At 40.9% G+C, this 21,697-nt stretch overlaps 1 pseudogene; it reads left to right on the top strand.

Annotated features, from left to right (window-relative positions):
- The first annotated feature begins 5,787 nt into the window (after window positions 1-5,787).
- Window positions 5,788-19,709, top strand: LOC125517015 (annotated as a pseudogene).
- The last annotated feature ends 1,988 nt before the right edge of the window (window positions 19,710-21,697 follow it).

Below are 21,697 nucleotides of genomic sequence, written 5' to 3'. Positions count from 1 at the left end.
TGTTTTTGTTTTTCCTTTAAGAACCATCCTAGCATGAGATGTACCTTCATCAATTTATAGAATACTTCATGTGCTTCACTTAAATCTTTTAAGTATGATCTTATAGAATTGCTCTTTGTGCTTCACTTAAATCTTTTGAGTATGGATTTATAGAATGCTTCATGTGCTTCACTTATACATTTTGAGCTTGGATATTGATTAGTCTATGTTTTTTTTAACGGGTTGATTAGTCTATGTTAGTTGTAGAATGCTCCATGAACTTCACTTATATCTTTTGGAGTATGAATAGTACTATCATTTAAAAGTAGGTTTGGAAGAGTGTCAACTTTAGGAATTAGTGATCCCACTATTTTGGAGGATGTTGAATCTTAGTGTGATATTTATGAAAGTGGATTTGGAAGAGTGTCAACTTTAGCTAGTGATGATTCCACTATTTTGGAAGAGGTTCCAATTGAGTATGAGAACAAAGTTGCTATCCATGATGCCTCTGAAAATTATTATGAGGGAGGAATACATGCCTGTAGGAGTTGTATTAATATCAAGTTTCCTCCCTATGTGCTTAAGGTTTTGAAGTTATACTTGTTTTGCCTTCCTATACTAGTTGATTGTTGTTCTTATAAATTGTGTGCTCACAAAACCGCTAGGCATAGGAAGTAGGTTATATTTAAATATGCTAGTCATATTCTTCAAGATGCTCTATTTGTGCTTCAATTCCTATCTTTTATGTGAGCATCATTGAAATCATCATGCCTAGCTAAAAGGCATTAAAGAAAAGCGCTTGTTGGGAGACAACCCAATATTTACCCTTTCTGTTTTTGTGTGTCTACATGATTAAGCTATTGTAGTAATCGTGTTTTATAGCTTTTGTTTGAATAAAGTGCCAAGTAAGACCTTTGGGAAGACTTGGGTGAAAGTTAATGTGATCTTGCTGTAAAAAACAGAAACTTTGCGCTCACGAGAATAGATGTCATTTCTTATAGAAGAGTGCTTTTGAGTTGATTCTTTTTGAAGAAGATTAATAGACAAATTCCTCACGTCCACCAATTTATTTCATAATTTTTGGAGTAGCAGAAGTATGGTTATTGTTCAGATCATTACAGATTGTTCTGTTTCTGACAGATTCTGTTTTCATTGCATAGTTTGCTTGTCTTCTAGTTTCTATGGCTTATATTCTTCAATATAAATTGTAGAAATGATATGGTACAGTAGGCATTGTGTGAGAACAATTATGAACCTTGTCTTTAACAGTACCCAAGTGCATGGTTTGCTCTTTATCATACTAACCTATCTCACGAAGTTTGGTTAAGTTTTGTGTGATTGAAGTTTTCAAGTTTTGGGTGAGATAACGATATGAGGAGAATAAGGAGTGGAAGGACCCTAAGCTTGGGGATGCCCAAGGCACCCCAAGGTAATATTCAAGGAAGACTCAAGCGCCTAAGCTTGGGGATGCCCCGGAAGGCATCCCCTCTTTCGTCTTCAAAACTATCGGTATACTTTACTCGGAACTATATTTTTATTCATCACATGATATGTGTTTTGCTTGGAGCGTGTTTTCAATTTTACTTGTTGTTTGAATAAAATCATTGGATCTGAAATACTAAATGAAAAATAATCCTCCCATGGCTAGTTAATTATTTTACTACTCAGTGTTCTTCACTCATATCTTTTGGAGTAGTTTGGCATTCGCTCATGTGCTTCATGTATATCCTATGAGTAAATGGTTGCATAAATTGAATGGCATAAATCTGAAATTATATATGTTTCATATGCTTATAACATGGGGAGTAATGGCTTCACACATAATAAGTATAGGTAGTAAACTTATTGAAAGTTAGCAAACGTAGAATTGGTCACTTGAACAATTCATGAAAGAATATTGAAGGGAGAGGGATTTCACATACAAATATACTATCGTGGACATCTCTTATGATTGGGAGCACTCATTAAAATATGACATGCTAAATAGTTGATGTTGGACAAGGAAGACAACGTAATGGGTTATGTTTTCTTATATCTGAGATAAAGTATGTTGTCATGGATCCTCTAACATGTTGAGCTTGCATTTCCCCCTCATGCTAGCCAAAATTCTCAGCACCAAGTAGAGATACTACTTGTGCCTCCAAAATCCTTAAACCAGTTTTGCCATGAGAGTCCACCATATCTACCTATGGATTGAGTAAGATCCTTCAAGTAAGTTGTCATCGGTGCAAAGCAATAAAAATTGCTCTAAATATGTATGATTGATTGGTGTGGGAGAAATAAGATTTCTACGATCTTGTGATGTGGAAGTAATAAAAGAGACGGACTGCATAATAAAGGTTCATATCACAAGGGGCAATATAAAGTGACGTTCTTTCGCATTGAGATTTTGTGCATCCAACCATAAAAGCGCATGGCAACATCTGCTTCCCTCTGTGAAGGGTCTATCTTTTATTATTATCTTCTACCTTATGCAAGAGTCATGGTGATCTTCACCTTTCCTTTTTTATTTTATCCTTTGGCAAGCCCAGCATGTTGGAAAGAACATGATATATATATCTAATTGGATGTAGGGGAGCATGAGTTATTATTGTTGACATTACCCTTGAGGTAAAAGGTTGTGGGGCGAAGCTATAATCCCCTATCTTTCTCTGTGTCCGATTAAAACTCCATAACCACAAGTATTGCATGAGTGTTAGCAATTGTGAAAGACTACATGATAGTCGAGTATGTGAAGTTTGCTAAATCAAAGCTCTGACATAGACTCTTCCTGAAAATATGATGAATTGCAATTGTTTGATGACTAAGAATATCGTTTGTTAGTTTTCCAGAAAGTTTATGATCCATACTTTAAACTTATGAATTGCTTGATCATGAAAAGTTTTATGAGATGAGCTATTGTTATGATATGTAATGATGCTAAAAAAAGTGATTGGAATTATCATTGATCGAACTTAAGCATTTACTAGCATTCCACATCAAAAATTATCTTTTTATCATTTACCTACTCGAGGACGAGCAGGAATTAAGCTTGGGGATGCCTGATACGTCTCCAGCGTATTTATAATTTTTGATTGCTCCATGCTATATTATCTACTGTTTTGGACTATCTTGGGCTTTATTTTCCACTTTTATATTACTTTTGGGACTAACCTATTAACCAGAGGCCCAGCCCAGATTTGTTGTTTTTTGTCTATTTCAGTGTTTCGAAGAAAAGGAATATCAAATGGAGTCCAAAAGACCTGAAACTCGATGGAACCTGTTTTTGGACCAAAAGAAGCCCATGGAGTACCGGAAGCTCACCAGGGGAGTCTCGGGCTGCCCACGAGGTAGGGGGGCGCGCCCTACCTCGTGGCCAGCTCAGAAGTCCACCGACGTACCCCTGCACCCATATATACTCTCGTGACCTAAAACTTCCAGAGGGAGATTGGATCAGAAGTTCCGCCGCCGCAAGCCTCTGTAGCCACGAAAAACCAATCGGGGCCCTCTCCGGCACCATGCCGGAGGGGGCCATCATCACCGGTGGCCATGGAGGAGTATCCCGGAGGGGTCTTCATCACCATGAAGGCCAAGGACCAGAAGGTGGAGGCCATGGAGGAGGAAGCACAAGGGGGAGAACCTCTCCTCCTCTCTTCGGGTGGCGCCGGAGTGCCATCGGGAGGGGAATCATCGCCACGGTGATCGTCTTCATCAACATCACCATCATCATCTCTTTTACGCGGTTCACTCTCCCGCACACCGCTGTAATCCCCTACTTGAACATGGTGCTTTATGCCACATATTATGATCCAATGATGTGTTGCCATCATATGATGTTTTGAGTAGATATCTTTTGTCTTTGGGTTGATTGATGATCTAGAGTGGTATGAGTTGTATGTTTTACTTTGATGCTGTCCTATGGTGCCCTTCGTGTCGCGCAAGCGTGAGGGATTCCCGCTGTAGGGTATTGCAATACGTTCATGATTCGCTTATAGTGGGTTGCTAGAGTGACAGAAGCTTAAACCCGAGTAAGAGGGATTGTTGCGTATGGGAATAAAGAGGACTTGATGCTTTAATGCTATGGTTGGGTTTTACCTTAATGATCTTTAGTAGTTGCGGATGCTTGCTAGAGTTCCAATCATAAGTGCATATGATCCAAGTAGAGAAAGTATGTTAGCTTATGCCTTTCCCTCATATAAAACTTCAATAGTGATTACCGGTCTTGTTAACAATTGCCTAGGACAATTCCGCACACCGATCCACCATTATTCCACATTCGCTATTATAATACTAAGTAATATATTCTAACTTTATGATAACAACACTTACTTTTATGTTTTAGCTCTCCGTTACCATGCAAAGTTATCCTCTTCATACCCACAACATAGTTTTATTTCTCGTTGCTAGTTGGAAGTAAACGTTCGGTGCACGTAGAGTCGTATCAGTGGCAGATAGGGCTTGAGAGAATATTGATCTTACCTTTAGCTCCTTGTGGGTTCGACACTCCATACTTATCACTTCCATCTTTGGAAAGTGCTACGATGATTCCTTGCACTTGGGGATTATCAAGTCTGTGCGTAGATTTGCGAAAGTGATCATTCGTGTCTTTGGTCCTGAGTATCTTCGGGCACCCAGTGAAGATGACACAAAGAAATTGATGGCAGCTAATGAGAGGAGAGGTTGTCCTGGCATGCTAGGTAGCATTGATTTTATGCATTAGAATTGAAAAAATTGCCCCAAGGCTTGCAAGGAATGTATTGTGGCAAGTCTCGTGATGCAACAATTGTGCTAGAGGCCGTAGCATCCGAGGATTTATGGATTTGGCATTGCTTTTTTTGTATGCCGGGCTCTTTCAATGATATCAGTGTGTTGCAACGGTCTCATTTGTTTGCTAGGCTTGCTAGTGGTGATGCTCCTGCTTGCAACTACACTATCAATGGGCATGAATACACAAAGAGGTATTATCTTGCAGATGATATATACTCTTCTTGGTGCACATTTGTCAAGAGCATCAAAGAACCCAAAACAAAAAACATTGTGAATTTGCAAGGGTGCAAGAGGCAGTCTGAAAAGACATTGAAAGAGCATTCAGTGTTTTGCAATTTAAGTTTGCCATTGTCCATGGTCCTGCTCGTTTTTGGGATAAGAAAACCTTGAAGAACATCATGACATGCTGTGTTATCCTGCACAATATGATTCTTGAAGATGAGAGATGAATGAACTTAGAATTCTTTTACCACAATGTGGGTAGCCGTGTCAAACCAGCTAGAGACCCAAACCGCATTAGAGCTTTTCTTCAGACATACAAGGAGATTGAAAATGCAGACACACACTTTCAACTTCAGAAAGATCTTATTGAACACCATTGACAAAGGGCTGGACAGTGACTAATTTTTGTATTCATTTGTATTTGTATTCATAACAAGTTTTGTATTGCATTATTTAAGTTTACTACGGTGATTTAAATAATTATTTGTAATGCGGATGATTATTGTATTATGTTTGATTCGAATAATTCAGTTTGTTTTTGATTGTTGAATTATGTTGGATTTGATATTTGCAGGCTGATGATATACGGGATGCAGCGACGCAAAAAGCAGAACCCGCATAGCTGACTCGTAAAAAAACATATTTCACGAATATACTTCGTTTGGGGGGTCTGTATGTGTGCCAGCCCGAGCCAGCCTGCAAAAGCTGTTTTGCGTGAACTGCAAACACGTTTTATGGGTCGGCAGGACGCGGGGTTGTTGGTCTTAGGCACCTCCCGCGGTCGCTCCTTTTGGCTTTTGCGAGCGCCCAAGACGAATTTTTTCGTTCAAAGCACGAAATTGAAAATCCCACCCCACGAACGCAGTCTCCTCCGCCTCTTCCCATTCCCAAATCCCGCCGCCGCCCTCCGTTTCCCCAATCTCACCGCCGCCGCCCTCCCTCCCACCTTCTCTTCTCTCCATGAGAAGGCCCCGAGCGAGCCGAGAAGATCTGCGCCGTCGTCGAGCTGGCACACAGGGGAGGTTCGGTCCCACAACTAGGCGCCGAGCTTCTCTCTCGGGACGCCGCCATGGTGTTCTGTTCCTTCCCCACAACCACGCAGCAGAGGAGTCCTCCGTCTGCTTCTTCTCCGAGGATCTCCGACCCGAAACCCTAGACCGCGGGCGGCCCCAAGAACAGCAACATCGACATCGACACGGGTATGGTATGAATCCCCTTGTCTACTTCAGGTTTCTCCATCTCCGCATCTGATGCGCTTGCTTCCATCTGCCTGCGTGAGGGGGCCATGGAGAAGGGGGAGGACGGCGATGATGCAGTTCCATTCCGTGTAGCTGCTCCCAGCCTGCTAGTGCCGACATGGAAGGGAGAGGAAGGTACCCATCTCCTCTCTCTGTTAGGATCATCTCTCTCCCTCTCTCTCTGAAATAAACATGAGCAGGCAGAATTGGAAAGGGGAGAAAAAAAGCGTGCGCAGATTGGTAGAATATCAATCCATCTGTTAGGTTGAGTATTTATTTGGCTCACAAGTTGGAGCCTTTTCTGTCTGCTGCCTATTACGGATTGCAGATTGACCAAGACAGTGCCTTGTAATGCTTTTCACTTGCTTTCACAAATGAAATTATTTACCGTTTGCCTTCACTGCATAAATGGTCATGTGAATTTGATGGGTTAGTCAAATTAGATATTCAGTTTTGTGTGTATAACGTTTTGGTTCAGTTTTGGATGACTAAAACTGGAGATGTTCAGTTTTGTGTGCATCATGTTTCGGTTCAGTTTTGGATGACTGATACTGGAGATGTTCAGTTTTGTGTGTAAGCATGTTTTGGTTCAGTTTTGGATGACTAAAACTGGAGATGTTCAGTTTTGTGCGTATCACGTTTTGGTGCAAGTTTTGGATGACTAAACCTGGAGCAAACTCTTCCAGTCAGTTATGAGCTGACCAATTGACTTGTACAGTCCAACTGATCGCTACTTATAATTGTACTGTCTAGTCATCTCCCAACGCTAGCACTAGCAATCGCCCTTCCGGCCAGCCGGCTTGCACTTATTTTTGTTTTCGAAGGTCGAATCTTGGGTTGCTTGGATTGTTCCATGCATGAATGACCGTTCTGTTTTTGTTCCATGGATGATGTTTGCTGATAATTTCCTTCATTCCCTGTGCCGTGTGATTGAATGGATGGTTAGGTCTCACGACAAGACTGCGCTCGCTCAACTGCAGCGGTGACCAACTTCGAACCCAAGATGGCGTGTAGGTTCAGCCACCTCTTGTCTCCACTGTCACTGGCGACGGCGTGGTTCGGCCTTGGCTACAAGCATTAAAGGTGAGTGCTCCTGAGTTCCTCTTCTATCACTTTCTCTGAGCACGTAGAGGAGGTCCGTTGGATCTCTGATTGCTTTTCACTACTTGTATGCTGCTCTGTAAGTGTAGTAACGTCAACAAGCGGCCTAGATAATCCTTACAAGGCAATGGAACGAGCATATCATATGATATAATATAACTCAGTGGAACAATATCTAATTAGTAGTACAATGTATCAATCCATCTGTTAGGTTCAGTACTTATTTGGCTCACAAATTGGAGCTTTTCGTGTCTCATACTAGGGATTGCAGATTGACCAGATCAGTGTCTTGTAATGCTATTTGCTTGCATATGCAAATGAAATTATTTTATGTTTGCTTCCACTAAATGGTCATGTGAATTAGATGGGTTAGTCAAATGAGATGTTCAGTTTTGTGTGTATCATGTTTTGGTTCAGTTTTGGATGACTGAAACTGTAGCAAACTGTGTACACATCATGTTTTTTCTAACCGGAGAAGAGAACTCCCTCTGCACTCTTCTATTGTCAAATCAGATCGCCCTTGAATGCACTAACGCATTGTGTCTGCCCATATAAATTAATCTGGCTTAACATTTTGGTCAGCCCTTAGCTTTAGCCATTTGCTCTACTGGAGTGTATGTGAATGCTACACAACCCATGGATAATTTTTTGTGCCTTGATTTGGTCTACCTACTTTGAGCTAATTGGTTATATTGTGCATGGACAATAATATAGGACAGAGTTGGGGATCTTTTTTTTTGGTAGTTTTGTTTGACTGGATAATAGTGTGTACTTCTACTCAGGACTTACACAATGCTGCTCTTCCAGCTAATATTGGTAAATTCCAAGGACCCACTCTTCCTATCAGTTATGAGCTGACCAATCGACTTGTACAGTTGAACTGATCATTATAATTGTACTGTCTATGTCCCAACTCTAGCACTAGCAATTGCCCTTCCGGCCAGCCGGCCGATGCTTATTTTTGTTTTGCAAGGTCGAATCTTCAGTTATCTGGATTTTTTGATATATAAATGCTCATTCTGTTTTTGTACCATGGATGATGTTTCTGATGAGCTCCTTCCTTGTGTTATGTGATTGAATAGATGGTCATGTTTTATGACTGCAGCAGTGCTCGCTCGACTGCAGCGGTGAAGAGGCGGTGACCAACTTCGAGCGCAAGGTGGCGGCGTGTAGGCTCAGCCACCTCTTGTCTCCACCGTCACCAGCGAGGCGCAGTTCGGCCTCGGCTACAAACATTAATGGTGAGTGCTCCTGAGTTCCTCTTCTATCACTTTCTCTGAGCATGTAGAGCAGGGCCGCTGGATCTCTGATTGTTTTTCACTACCTATATGCTGCTCTGTTTGTATGTATGTAACCTCAACAAGCGGCCTACATATTCCTTGCAAGGCAAGGGAACGAGCATATCATATAATATAACTCACAGTGGAACAATATCTTAGTGTATACAGACTTGTATAGTTTCAGGTGTCCCCTGTTCAATTTCCAGTGTACACTTGTATAGCCTGTATACTTTATTTCTCGAATTGGACTAACTTGTGTCATTCAGCAACCGTTGTTTAGTTGGCTTTGATTTGAACTAATTTCTAGTTCTTAGCTGCTTGCTTCCAGACCCACTGATTTTTACTACTTCTTTGCTCTGTTTGTACGTGTGTAACCTCAACAAGTGACAATGAAATGGAATGACTGTTAGAACTCATTGTGGAACAATATATAGCTAGTTTAGACTTGTATTAGTTTCAGGTGTTCCTTGTTCATATTCTAGTGTAGATTTGTGTAGCTTCTATACTCTACTTTTTTGATTCAGTCCAACTTTCGTTGTTTACTTGCTCTTAGATTTGGCACCACCATGGTTTTGGTTTAGGCTTTAACTGTCAAGAATATGATACTGCACTTGGTTTTATCTCCTGGTTGCTTCCACTAAATGGTCATGTGTGAATTAGATGGGTTAGTCAAATGAGATGTTCAGTTTGTGTGTTATCATGTTTTGGTTCAGTTTTGGATGACTGAAACTGAGCAAACTGTGTGTGTGTGTGTGTGTGTGTGTGCATCCATTGTACACATCACGTTTTTTCTAACCGGAGAAGAGGACTCCCTCTGCACTCTTCTATTGTCAGATCAGATCGCCCTTGAATGCACTAACACATTGTGTCTGCCCATATAAATTTGTTTGGCTTCACATTTTGGTCAGCCCTTAGCTTTAGCCATTTGCTCTACTGGAGTGTATGTGAATGCTACACAACCCATGTATGGTTTTTTGTGCCTTGATTTGGTCTACCTACTTTGAGCTAGTTGGTTATATTGTGCATGGACAATAATATAGGACAGAGTTGGGGATCTTTTTTGCTAGTTTTGTTTGACTAGATAATAGTGTCTACTTCTACTAAGGACTTACGCAATGCTGCTCTTCCAGCTAGTATTGGTAAATTCCAAGGACCCACTCTTCCTGTCAGTTATGAGCTGGCCAATCGATTTGTACAGTTGAATTGATCGTTATAATTGTACTGTCTAGTAATGTCCCAACTCTAGCACTAGCAATTGCCCTTCCGGCCAGCTGGCCGACGCTTATTTTTGTTCTGCAAGGTCGAATCTTCGGTTGTTCGGATTTTTCGATATATAAATGCTCATTCTGTTTTTGTACCATGATGATGTTTCCTGATGATCTCCTTCCCTGTGTTTGTGTGATTGAATAGATGGTCATGCCTTACGACTGCAGCGGTGCTTGCTCGACTGCAGCGGTGAGGAGGCGGTGACCAACTTCGAGCCCAAGGTGGCGGCGTGTAGGCTCAGCCACCTCTTGTCTCCACCGTCACCAGCGGCGATGCAGTTTGGCCTCGGCAACAAACATTAATGGTGAGTGCTCCTGAGTTCCTCTTCTATCACCAGCACCAGATTGCCCCATCTTACCCCCAACAACGGTAAAATTTCATGATATGGTAACTATGACTAAACAACACCAGAAAGCAGGTTGGTAAGGTCATGATTTTGATGCTGTTTAACTTTAGCATGCTAGGTCAATACTGAACAAGATATGGCAATCTCATTTTTAGGAAGGAGTATCATCTTCAAATGCAACTAATCTAGCAAAACAAGTTACAAGAGATATCCCTCCCCCAGTTCAATCTTTTGCAGTAACAAATGTGGATTCAAGTCTCAGCAAAATGAACCACATGGTAATGCAAGTACTGTACTGTAGTAGTATTTTCTATTGTCAAAATACGATTATTTACTAGATATTTTACAAACTAGTCACAGCCGTATTATAGTTGTCGAAAGAATGAGCTGTAGATAAATTGTAGTTGCAGTTTGGCGTTAGTACCAGATTTGGGGATTGGAGTTATAGGGCATATGTGCTACTACGTCCGATCCATAATAAGTGTCACGGTTTTGAACCAACCCCAGTTCAAAACTGCGGCACTTATTTTGGATCAGAGGTATTATTTGTTTGGTGCTCCGATTTACTCTCTACTGAAGTAGTACTATGAAAATCATCATACTTTTATAGATCAGGATCAGATCTCTCATTCTTAGACAAAGTGCAGTGTGTGCTTCCTAGAAAAGAATAAAATAACATCTTCCTAAATCTCTATTCTTACTATGGGTTGATCTCAGTTCTGTACGGTCTGCAAGTCATAAAGTCCAGTGTCTGTTCTTTTCAGTTTACAGCAGTGATCTCTGCTCTTTCCAAAGTGTAGTGCAGTTTAATGAGCTTGATGAATCTGGTTTGCAGGGAAGAAAACACACAAGGGACATGATTTAAGAACGTATATACATTGTACATGATCCAAGAACACACATCGGACGATCTTGCAGAGAAGAATGGAGTGAGAATGATTGGTTATGGGTAGGAGGATGATTTCGGCCTTGGGTGGAAGAAGATGAGTTTGACACGGAGAAACACGGCGGCGGCAGTCCGGCGAGGCGGAAGAAGACCATGTCAGCTGTCCAGCAAGGCGGAGGAAGACCACGGTCTGATCTGATTCGTGTGGTTTGTGCCATCTGGTCCGATCTGGTCTGGTCAAGGGGACCAAGGAGAACCTGCTGCTGGTTCAAGGGCCATGGTGCTCAACATCACCACCATGAAGCTTCCCCTGTTGCGCCAAGGTGACGACCTCTCTCGCCTCTCCCCCCTTCTGTTCGTTTCGATTTGGCCGCCGTCAAGTATTTCATTCAAGAATATGGGAGCATGCTCATGTATTTCATTAGAGAAATACCGCTTCTATTTGCATGATTGCAGGCAAGTATCAAAAGGCTTAGTGTTTGATAAATGTAATGATACGATCATTTTAAGGAATCAAATCACTTATGCTAGATTACATCCAAGTGAGACTGCTTATTGTTTAAAATTCCATGACACCATAAGTGTTACTCGTTATGTAATCTCTCATGCGGTTTAACTGTTGGTTCGGATAAAGAGCTTTCTTTTTCTAAGGTTTTTTACATCCCTGTAGCTTATTTGGTGTGGATGGATTCTTTAACCAAATTAATAAAATGTTCCTGGCTTCTTTATTGTGGATGGTTGTACTTTTCAGTTTGATTTAACTGAAAAAAACATTTTAGTTCAGACAAAGAGAGAGTTCTTTAACTGAAATATTCTAGTCTGTGGATGTCAGAACTTTTAGAGGGACATTGTGATTTTGGTTCACTGTTTCTTCTCTTGACAAGTGGTGTATGTGTGTAACTGATCCGCACGAGATGAGATACCGTCAGAACAATGCTCTTCATGTCAGGGAAGAATATGTGACATGTGTTTGCAATGACACAAGGTCACTCCCACCCAAGATATTTTTTTCCAACTTATCACTGCTCTGCTCTATCATAGTTTATAGACATTGGCATCGTGCTCATGTTCACAGTGGACTAGTTGCCTTTCTTTGATGTCACTGCTAACTCAGGAATTTTTTTGCCACCTTGGAGAACAGAAGACAGCCTGACCACCTACCCACCGAAGCTGATGCAGCAGCACCTGGAGTTAATCCCCAGGATGAACCCATCCCCAGTGGCATCATTGGCACCGACGATGACATGGTGTGTATTTATATAATTTATCGGTAGGGGATGGCTCGCTTATGGCTATATTTGGTACTGCAGGATGAGACCGAGCACGAGGATATCGTGGAGGATGTATCCCTCATGGATATTGACAGCGCCGACTCGGGAATCCCCTGGCAGCAACTGAGTACGTTGAGGAGATTTACAAGTTTTACAGAGAAAATGACGTGATCTTTTATCCATTAGTGTAACATAATGTGCATCCGCATTTTGTGAAAATAAATGCCAGATTTTCTATGAAATGCGAAGGTACCTTGCAGTCATTATGCTTGAATGAATAAAGGTAGGCCCATGCAAAGAAAATAAATGAATTTGACCAGGATCCTGTAATCAGTACACATTAAATGATAACTCTATTGTTGTAGCACTGTGAGCGACTAGTGTGGATATAAATATTAAAACCTTTGGTTTTAGTGACTGTTATGGCACCAAGGGACAACGGGGCTAGTTGATCCGAAGATAGGGATTTGGTTATGGTCTTCTTGCCCGTGTAGTACTGGAAGGTTCATCTTGGGTCAAATTGTGAAGCTAAAAAGTGACATTGATTTCACTTTCTCATAATCGTGTCTTAGATCAAATACATTACCTTTGAACCACATAAATCAACCGTATGCATTCATAATAAAATTGTGATTTTCTTGATGCAAACCATAATCAACATGGAGAACAGTTTTTTATGACAGCTGATAGCAATTCATGCTCATTGGCTGGTAGCAATACTCTTTCTCCTGTTGTGTATGCCCTGAAGGTTTTGGGCTCCTTAACTTTTCATTATTACCTATACCAATATGGTTTTATGCAGGAAATGAGCTTTGTGTGTCATGGTGACATGTCCACTCAAGAAGATTTAAATGAAAAGAGAAGTTCTGATAGATTGGCTCATTGAGGTAGAAGGATCTGCATGTTTCTCTTTTACATTAAACAATTTTTTGGGTCGGGACTGGGACTAAGCTCACAGGCTTAGGAGCCTAGGGCCAGCAAGGCTCCATGACGTGTTCAGAATATACCACCTTGCACAAGTGGACGGTGGTCTTACACAATATACATAAACTATCTGTCATGTGCTTAAGGTAGGTACCAGTCCTAACTCCCAAGACATTAATGTGACATGGTTTGGGTACTGCTCTGAGGATAGAGGGTTGGCCAGCCATGGTGCTGGGGATGAGGAGATAAGACTGGAGACAGGGATTAGATCTTTGCCGGCTTATTCATTAGTTGGATCATCCATATGGGGTTGTACCCTTGTAGGGAAGAGTCTACTTGATGCCTAAGAATACAATCGTAACTTAACGAACAGTATCCTTATCTTCCTATTCACCCAGCACTTTCCTAACAGATATCCTTACTAAATATATAACCTGCTATACTTGTTTCCTGAATTGATTGGTCACTGTACTGTCCACGGGATACTTATCAGGTGAATAGTGATTCATGGGGACGAATCCTAGCTTGGTGCTGTGCCATTGGACCATGACCTAACACTGTCATTGTTTGATTATGAGTTGCTTCTTAATTTCGCCTGAAGATATACATGTAACAGTTGAATTTGTTGTATTTGCAGAAACCGTGAAACCAATTCCTCAACATCTTATCACCTATAAGGTTTTTGGCAAACCTAAGGCCCTCATTATGCACATTATGACCTGGTTGGAGGGTGGAAGGTATGTGTGCATATGTACGTAATTAACGGGTCAAGTTCAGTCTTTGATTATTATACAATGCTCTCTGCTATCGTGCAGGCTGTCAATGAAGTGTACCCTTGCATAATAGAGTTCCTCTCTCAACGTGATGAAGTGTCTTCTTAAACTCTCATTATCCGTATACATCAGACCTACCACACGCCATTGCACGATAGTCATCTTACACTGGAACAGGATGATACTGTGTAATCATGCAGTTATTATCTGCTTACATCACAATTGTTACATGCCATTGCACGATGGTTATCCTACATTGGAGAACCGGATGATACTGTGTAATCACCAAAAGGACAATGAAGTGGTGAGTAACAAGTGTATTTTTCTGTCTCCTTTCGACAGAAAAAGCTTCTAATTTGTTTCCTCACATCAGTTGATCATCAATGTAGTGTGTCGCCTGTAAATGATATGTCCATTACCAAAATAGGAACTGAAGAGGATTTACTAAATTTGCTTCACACGTATCCTAGTACTGATAATTGCTCACAAATTAAATAAAAAAAGTACGTTGCTGAACTGATGAAAACACTTGCAAGACAAAATGGCACCAGAGCAGCTGGAGTTTTGGCCGGATATATAGACAACACTAGGACCGATATTATCTGTTGCATTTCTTAGGCATTTGACATATGTTTGTAGGGTATGCGATTAAAATACCGTTGGTTTTTTGCGGCGTTAAAAGGGATTTCATTGCTCAAGGGATTGAACGAAGCCAAACTGTTGTTCTAGCTTCAGAAAGGCTTGCCCTGAACCTTTTGTATCCTATGGATTGTACTTATTTGAAACAACCGTGTTTGGGACTCGTCATATTTTAGTTGCCGCTTGATGGGTCCATATTTTATTTTATAGGTTTGAGTTGATGGATGAACACTCTTTCTTATCATGAACATAATAGACAGATTCTTGGAAAAACAAGTGGTGCCAAGGAAGAAGTTGCAGTTAATTGGAGTGACAGCTATGCTCCTTGCTTGCAAATATGAGGAAGTCCCAGTTCCACTTGTTGAAGATCTAGTGGTAAGTTATGAATTGCAGTTGTACAAAAGGACCAACCATGGAAATGGTTATCATTCAATATTGTATGCTCATAATGCTCAATGGTTCTGGTTACCTACTTATCTCATCAGTACACCATGACAGAAGTTCCCTATGTGTTCCCTTTTAAAAATCGTTGTTAACGTTAAGCAACAGAAGATGTTAAAATTTTAAAAGTCAAAAATTCTTTGATCCTTTCTAGTTACCTCATCAGTACACCATGGTCGAAGTGATAATTTTAATCTTGTGAATGTTTTCTTCATCTTCTACTGTGTTTTAGTGGCCTATTGGCTATTATTTGTTCCATACTAATACGGGTGAACCTTCTGTTTCAGCAGGAAAAGTCGATCCTAAACACTTTGGAGTTCAACATGTCTGTAGCAACACCATATGTTATCATGAGAAGGTTTCTGAAGGCTGCTGATTCTGACAAGCAGGTGAAGCATTGTAACCTTCCGAATTCTGATTAGTGCTTCCGTATTTAAACAGCAAAATGCAAAGCAATAACATTTTGCATTTGCGGCTGACACAACGCCATATGCATGTTATAAATCACAGCTAGAGTTAGTTTCCTTCTTCATGCTTGAGCTGTGCCTGGTTGAGTAGCAAATGGTCAAGTACTGCCCGTCGCTGCTTGTTTCCGCTGTGGTTTACACTGTGCAATGTGCTATCAGCTAGCTCTAGCCTAGTTACTACCTTACAAGCTATGATAATGCACTTTTCATGTTTCTATAAATAAGTTATCACACCTCACTGCCACGTTCTAGTCTAGTGTTCATGCTTTAGTGCACTACTACTTTAGTGTAGTAGTGTCTCTCTAGTGTATCTCTGTTCTTGGCCCGTTGCTGGATCAGCAATATTGGTGATGATTGTTTAGTTTCGTGGAACAATGATATATTTCTGAAACCAAGCTCATATGAGTGAAAGTAAGTGCCAGCTGCACTTCACTATCTTCTTCTTATTGTTTCTCTGCCACCTTCATCTAGTTTTGGTTTGATGCCATAGTAGCACTCATAGAAAGTCAAAGCATGGTTATGCGGTCATCTGGTTATGGTTTGACGATGTAGTAGCACTCATAGAAAGTCAAAGCATGGTCATGCTTATGGTCATCGTCTGAGTTTGCATGTGAGCTGTATGAATCAGGAGGGACAAGAAGCAGAATTTTTTCCTTAGCTTGGCAGTGACATATATCTGTGGCTTTTCTGGCTGATCAACTTTGTGCTTTATGTGTAGGTCTCTTCAAAGAATTATCAAATTTATTGTTCGGCTACTCAGGTATGGTGGACTACCTCTTCCTCGGCCACTACCTCAGCCTCTTCCTCAGTTCTGGTGAGTCCCTGGTCTCCTCCCTCTCTCCCTGTACCCTGAGATGGTCCGACCATCAAGCAGTGGCTGGTTGTGGTGTTAGCCAATGAGTTAGGGCTCGGTTCTGTGGTGGTAGTCTTCTGGCCATCATAATCTTGTTATTTTGCCTTTGGAGACGCTCATCTGTATATCCAGCGAGATATCATCTGTAGCGGCAAGTTGGATTTTACTTATGTATGGCCTTGTGTAAATAAGTATTTTTGCTTCTTGCAATAGTGGTCTTGATTATACATTTATGCCACAGTATAAGAGATACTTTTTTTTGCAAAGGGAAAATGATAAACTTGTCCACCTTTGGTTGCTCATTTTAGTGGGAGGATTTGTATAGGTATGCATGCAACTGGATCAAGTCTTTAAAACTTGAGTTCTTTCATCTCAAAAAACCATTTCTATTTCATGTAATTGCTGTCTCACAACTACTCATTCTGGCACTTCACACTATGACTGAATCCTTTTCAGTTCAGTGTTAGTTAATCTTACATTTAGTCCCTCTTCTCTGTTTTGGCCTTGGTGATTCATCATTAGGTTTGATTACTACACTAATCTTACATTGTACACTTGGCATGTTTCCCAGTTTGACCTAGGGGAGTTCTATGGTTAAATGAATCTTTTTGGCCAACAAATGTCTGGATCCTAACTTGTGTACATGCTGTACCCCACTGCATTCTGAATTTCCCCCAACAACATACCTTTAGTTGGTTGTCGTGTGAATTTGAAATCCGATTACCACATTGTTAGTTTGAGGATGATTTATGATGGTTCTATATACAAGTATGATTTAGTGCTTTAATCTGATGGTATTGGTTAGCGATACATCATCAATTCATCATTGACAAAAAAAATGAAAGCACAGTAGAAAAAATATAAACATGCTATCCCGCGTCTGTTCTTGTATGAATGTGTGGCCGCAGAGTCATTGGATATTAGATAATATGCTAGCATGTATGGAACTCCCCATGTATAGAGATAAATTGATCTGACTTGGGTAATGTAATATTTGATCTCACTTGTCAGTAGTATCCTCCGTGATTCATTTGGAGTCCACGCGTGATGGGATTCTTACATTTGGTACTATTGCTTGTCTCCCAGTAAGACTTAAGAGAGGTTTATGGTTAAATGAATCTTTAGTTGATCAACAAGTGCCTGAATCCAACCTTGTGTGCCTTTTTTTGTCCAAATGATTTCCTTGGTAATGGTATATCAAGTACGAAGGGGAGCCTTGGTGCAGCAATAAAGCTATTGCCTTGTAACCATGAGGTCACGGGTTCAAGTCCTGGAAACAGCCTCTTGCAGAAATGTATGGAAAGGCTGCATACTGTAGACCCAAAGTGGTCGGACCCTTCCCCGGACCCTGCGCAAGCAGGAGCTACGTGCACCGGGCTGCCCTTTTTTGGTATATCAAGTACCTGAACTTTTTGATGGCCATCTTTTTTGATATGCAGTCTTAGAATTTAAAAATAAGTGATCCCATCCCCTGATAATTGAATATTTTTTGTGAGGTCCTCTCTAGGAGCTTGTCAACAGAAGCGATGCTCCTGTAGGAGTACATGCCTGTTCATTAGCTATTCTGTTCATATATAGCTCACTGTATTGCAAACTCTAAATATCCAGCAAAATAAATGTTGCCTGGAATATATTGTCCTCATGTGTTGCTCTCTATCATCATCATCATTCTGTTACCTTATTACTTGGCCATTAATTAATGTTGTTCCTATCCACCCAGGACCTGACATGGTAAGAATGGTGCTGCAGGAACTGGAGGGGATACTGGAGACCGTGAACCCGCAGTCGCCATCACTTGAAGTTTGATCTTCGAGAGGGCGGAGTGATCCCGAACGAGAAGACTGCCAGTGTGAACTTAGGTTAGCCGCTGGCTCCTCTCCTCTGCTCCCTCTGATGCTCTGTGTGCCCTGAAATGAATAATGGTCATATACATTTCAGTTTTATAGTACTTGAAGATATGTGAATAAGTGTGACTCTTTTTGATGAATAAGTATCGAAACAATAAAAGTTATCAACTTTTTATTGTTTTATGCTGGCCATCGAGCTGTTGGCGACTGCCTTCCGGTCATCGAGCCGATGATTTAGGGGTTGAATCTGTGGTAGTGGTCTTCCGGCCACCACAATTATGTGATTGTGACTATCTTTCTTGTAAATGAAATTAGTCTCCTTTAGTTCTGTGCTGGTTAGCATCATGTTTGGTCTTTGGTTGTGTTTTATCCATTTTGATTTTAGTCAATAGATATGCTACATGTGTTCCTGAGAGTCTGTACAGTGCAGTTCATATACACTTGTTATTATTTACATATAGTTGCTCTTAGATTTTGCACCACCATGGTTTTGTTTTAGGCTTTAACTGTCAAGAATATATATAATACTGCATCTCCTGGTTGCCAGAGTTAGATGAAGAACTGTGGTACTGGAAGAACTTGCTGCCATATGTTTGTGCTTTTCACAGTGAAGATAACAATATGATCTCATGTATACAGGGTGCACGTCAATGGATGTGCTGATGCTGGCCGTGGCCTCATGTGCTCGTGCGGCTGGAGGCTCTGTGGCCCCTCCCTTGAGCCTCTCCTTCGGTTCTGTTATGTGGCATCGTCTACAACTCTGATGGGTAAGTCCTCTATTTCCCCTCTATCACGCTTGGGTCTCCTGCCGCAGTGTGATGGTTCGAGCCATGGCTACTGCCTGTGTAGGCCATCGAGTCGTAGTTGATCTTTGTGGTGATTATGTTCGGCGTTGACCTCCTGTTCATACTCTGGTTTTTGGTGTTGATGATATGCTAGCTTGTTAGGTGCGGTTACTGGAACAAGACTGTCAAGGAAATCAAATTGCACTAGTCAGTTTCTTGATATGTTCTTTGGACTAGATCCAGCATGACTGCAGATTGCATTGCCATGATAATAATTCATGTACATGTATGATAACAAATTGCTTGTGTCTTGAGCTTGTAAACATAAATAAGCTCCTCTCTAGGAGCTTGTCAACATAAATGGAGCTCCTGTAGTAGTAGATGCCTGTTCATAGATATTATGTTCATGTATAGCTCGCTGTTTTGCAAACTCTAAATACCCAGCAAAATAAATGCTGATTGGCATAATTGTCCTTTATGTGTTGCTCTCTATCATCATAATCATTTTGTTACCTTATTACTCGGTCATTAATTAATGTTGTTCCTGTCCACCCAGGACCTGACTTCATGGTGAGGATGGTGCTGGAGGAACTGGTGGGGATACTGGAGACCGTTGACCCGCAGCAGCCATCGCTTGAAGCTTGATCTTCCAGATGGTGGAGCGATCCCGAATGAGAAGACTACCAGCGTGAACTTGGGTATGCTGTTGGTTCCTCTCCTCTATTCCCTCTCATGCTATATGTGCCCTAAAATGAATAAAGGTCATATACATTTCTTTTTCGTAGTACCTGAAAGATATGTGAATAAGTGTGGCTCCTTTTGATCAATAAGTAACAAAACAATAGAAGTTATCAAGTTTTCTTGTTTTATGCTGGCGATCGAGCTGTTGGTGACTGTTGTGCTGGTCATCAAGCCGATGATTTAGTGATCGGATCTGTGATAGTGGTATTCGGGCCACCACAATTATGTTATTGTGACGATCTTTCTTGTAAATGAAATTGGTATCTGTTAGTTACGTGCTGGTTAGCATCATGTTTTGTCTTCGGTTGTGTTTTATCCATTTTGTTTTTAGTCAATAGATATGCTATATGTGTTCCTGAGAGTCCGTACAGTGCATTTCAAATACATTTGTTATTTACATATAGCTGCTCTTAGATTTGGCACCACCATGGTTTTGGTTTAGGCTTTAACTGTCAAGAATATGATACTGCACTTGGTTTTATCTCCTGGTTGCTAGAGTTTGAGGAAGAATTGTGGCACTGGAACGAACTTGCTCCCATATGTTTGTGCTTTGCGCAGTGAAGATAACAATATGATCACGTGTATGCAGGGTGCACAGTGTCAATGGATGTGGTGATGCTGGCTGTGGCCTCATGTGCTCGTGTGGTTGGAGGCTCTGTGGGCCCCTTGAGCCTCTCCTCCGGCTTCTGTTATTTTGGCTCCTCCTGCCGTGTGATGTTCGGCATCGTCTACAAGTCTGATGGGTAAGTCCTCTGTTTCCCCTCATCACGCTCGAGGCTTCCTGCTGTCGTGTGATGGTTTGAGCTATGGCTGCTGTCTGTGTTGGCCATCGAGCCGTGGTTGATCTTTGTGGTGATTTTGTTCGGCATTGATCTCCTGTTCATACCCTGGTTTTGCGTTGTGATGATATGCTAGCCTTTTAGGTGTGTTAGTTTTGTGGTGGACTGTCGAGGAAATCTTGTACTAGTCAGATTCTTGATATGTTCTTTGGACTAGATCCGGCATGACTGCAGATTGCTTTGCCATGATAATAATTCATGTACATGTAGAATAACTGATTGTGTCTTGAGATTATCTTTGATTTGATACTTCAACTGTTGTGAAAATCTTGTTCCAGTCATCCTAGGTCATTACAGATCGAGAAGAATAGCGTCATGTTTTGTTCTTTTGCTTTTGGCTTATCCATTTAGATTTTAGTCATAGATGTGATATAAGTTTTCCTGAGATACTTATTGGCGCTCTTACGTAAACTAAAGTACCTGCTCATAGATTTGGCAATAACTTATAAGTACTAACCCAACCCAGCATGGTTTAGGTTCAGGTCCTAACTGTCAAGAACATGATACTACAACCCTTGGCTTTATCTACTGGTATCTAGAGTTTGAGGAAAAAGTGCAGTACTGGAACTTACGACTAAATGGTACTTCATCTGTCCCGTAATATAAGATGTTATTACATCAGTGTACTGTCGTAGCATCTTATATGAGATGTTATTACATCAGTGTACTGTAGTAGCATCTTATATAAGATGTTATTACAATCATTGTATTGTAATAACATCTTATATATAGTTATTACAACCAATGTATATTAATAACATCTTATATATAGGACGGACGAAGTATTCAATGTATAGGCCTTTTACCAGTCATAGATGTGTAGTGTAGATGATGTGCAATTTGTTGTTATTTCTTAGACGATGACGAGGGATGTTCTCTTGTTGAATGAGTTCCAGAGCATAGATTTTGTTTTTAAATCCTGGTTTGGTCAATATTATGGCAGCTTAAGCTACATGTACTGTTGTTGTGGATAGCTGCTATTATAGTTTGACAAGTGTGTGTTTATTTACCTTGCACGGCTCCAGTTCTTCTAATTGCTGATACATTTGTACT

This window comes from Triticum urartu, chromosome 6, assembly GCF_003073215.2.
Source record: "Triticum urartu cultivar G1812 chromosome 6, Tu2.1, whole genome shotgun sequence".
Taxonomy (NCBI): Eukaryota; Viridiplantae; Streptophyta; class Magnoliopsida; order Poales; family Poaceae; genus Triticum; species Triticum urartu.
Note: the sequence above shows the minus strand (reverse complement) of the source record. Positions and strands in the feature narration are given on the sequence as shown.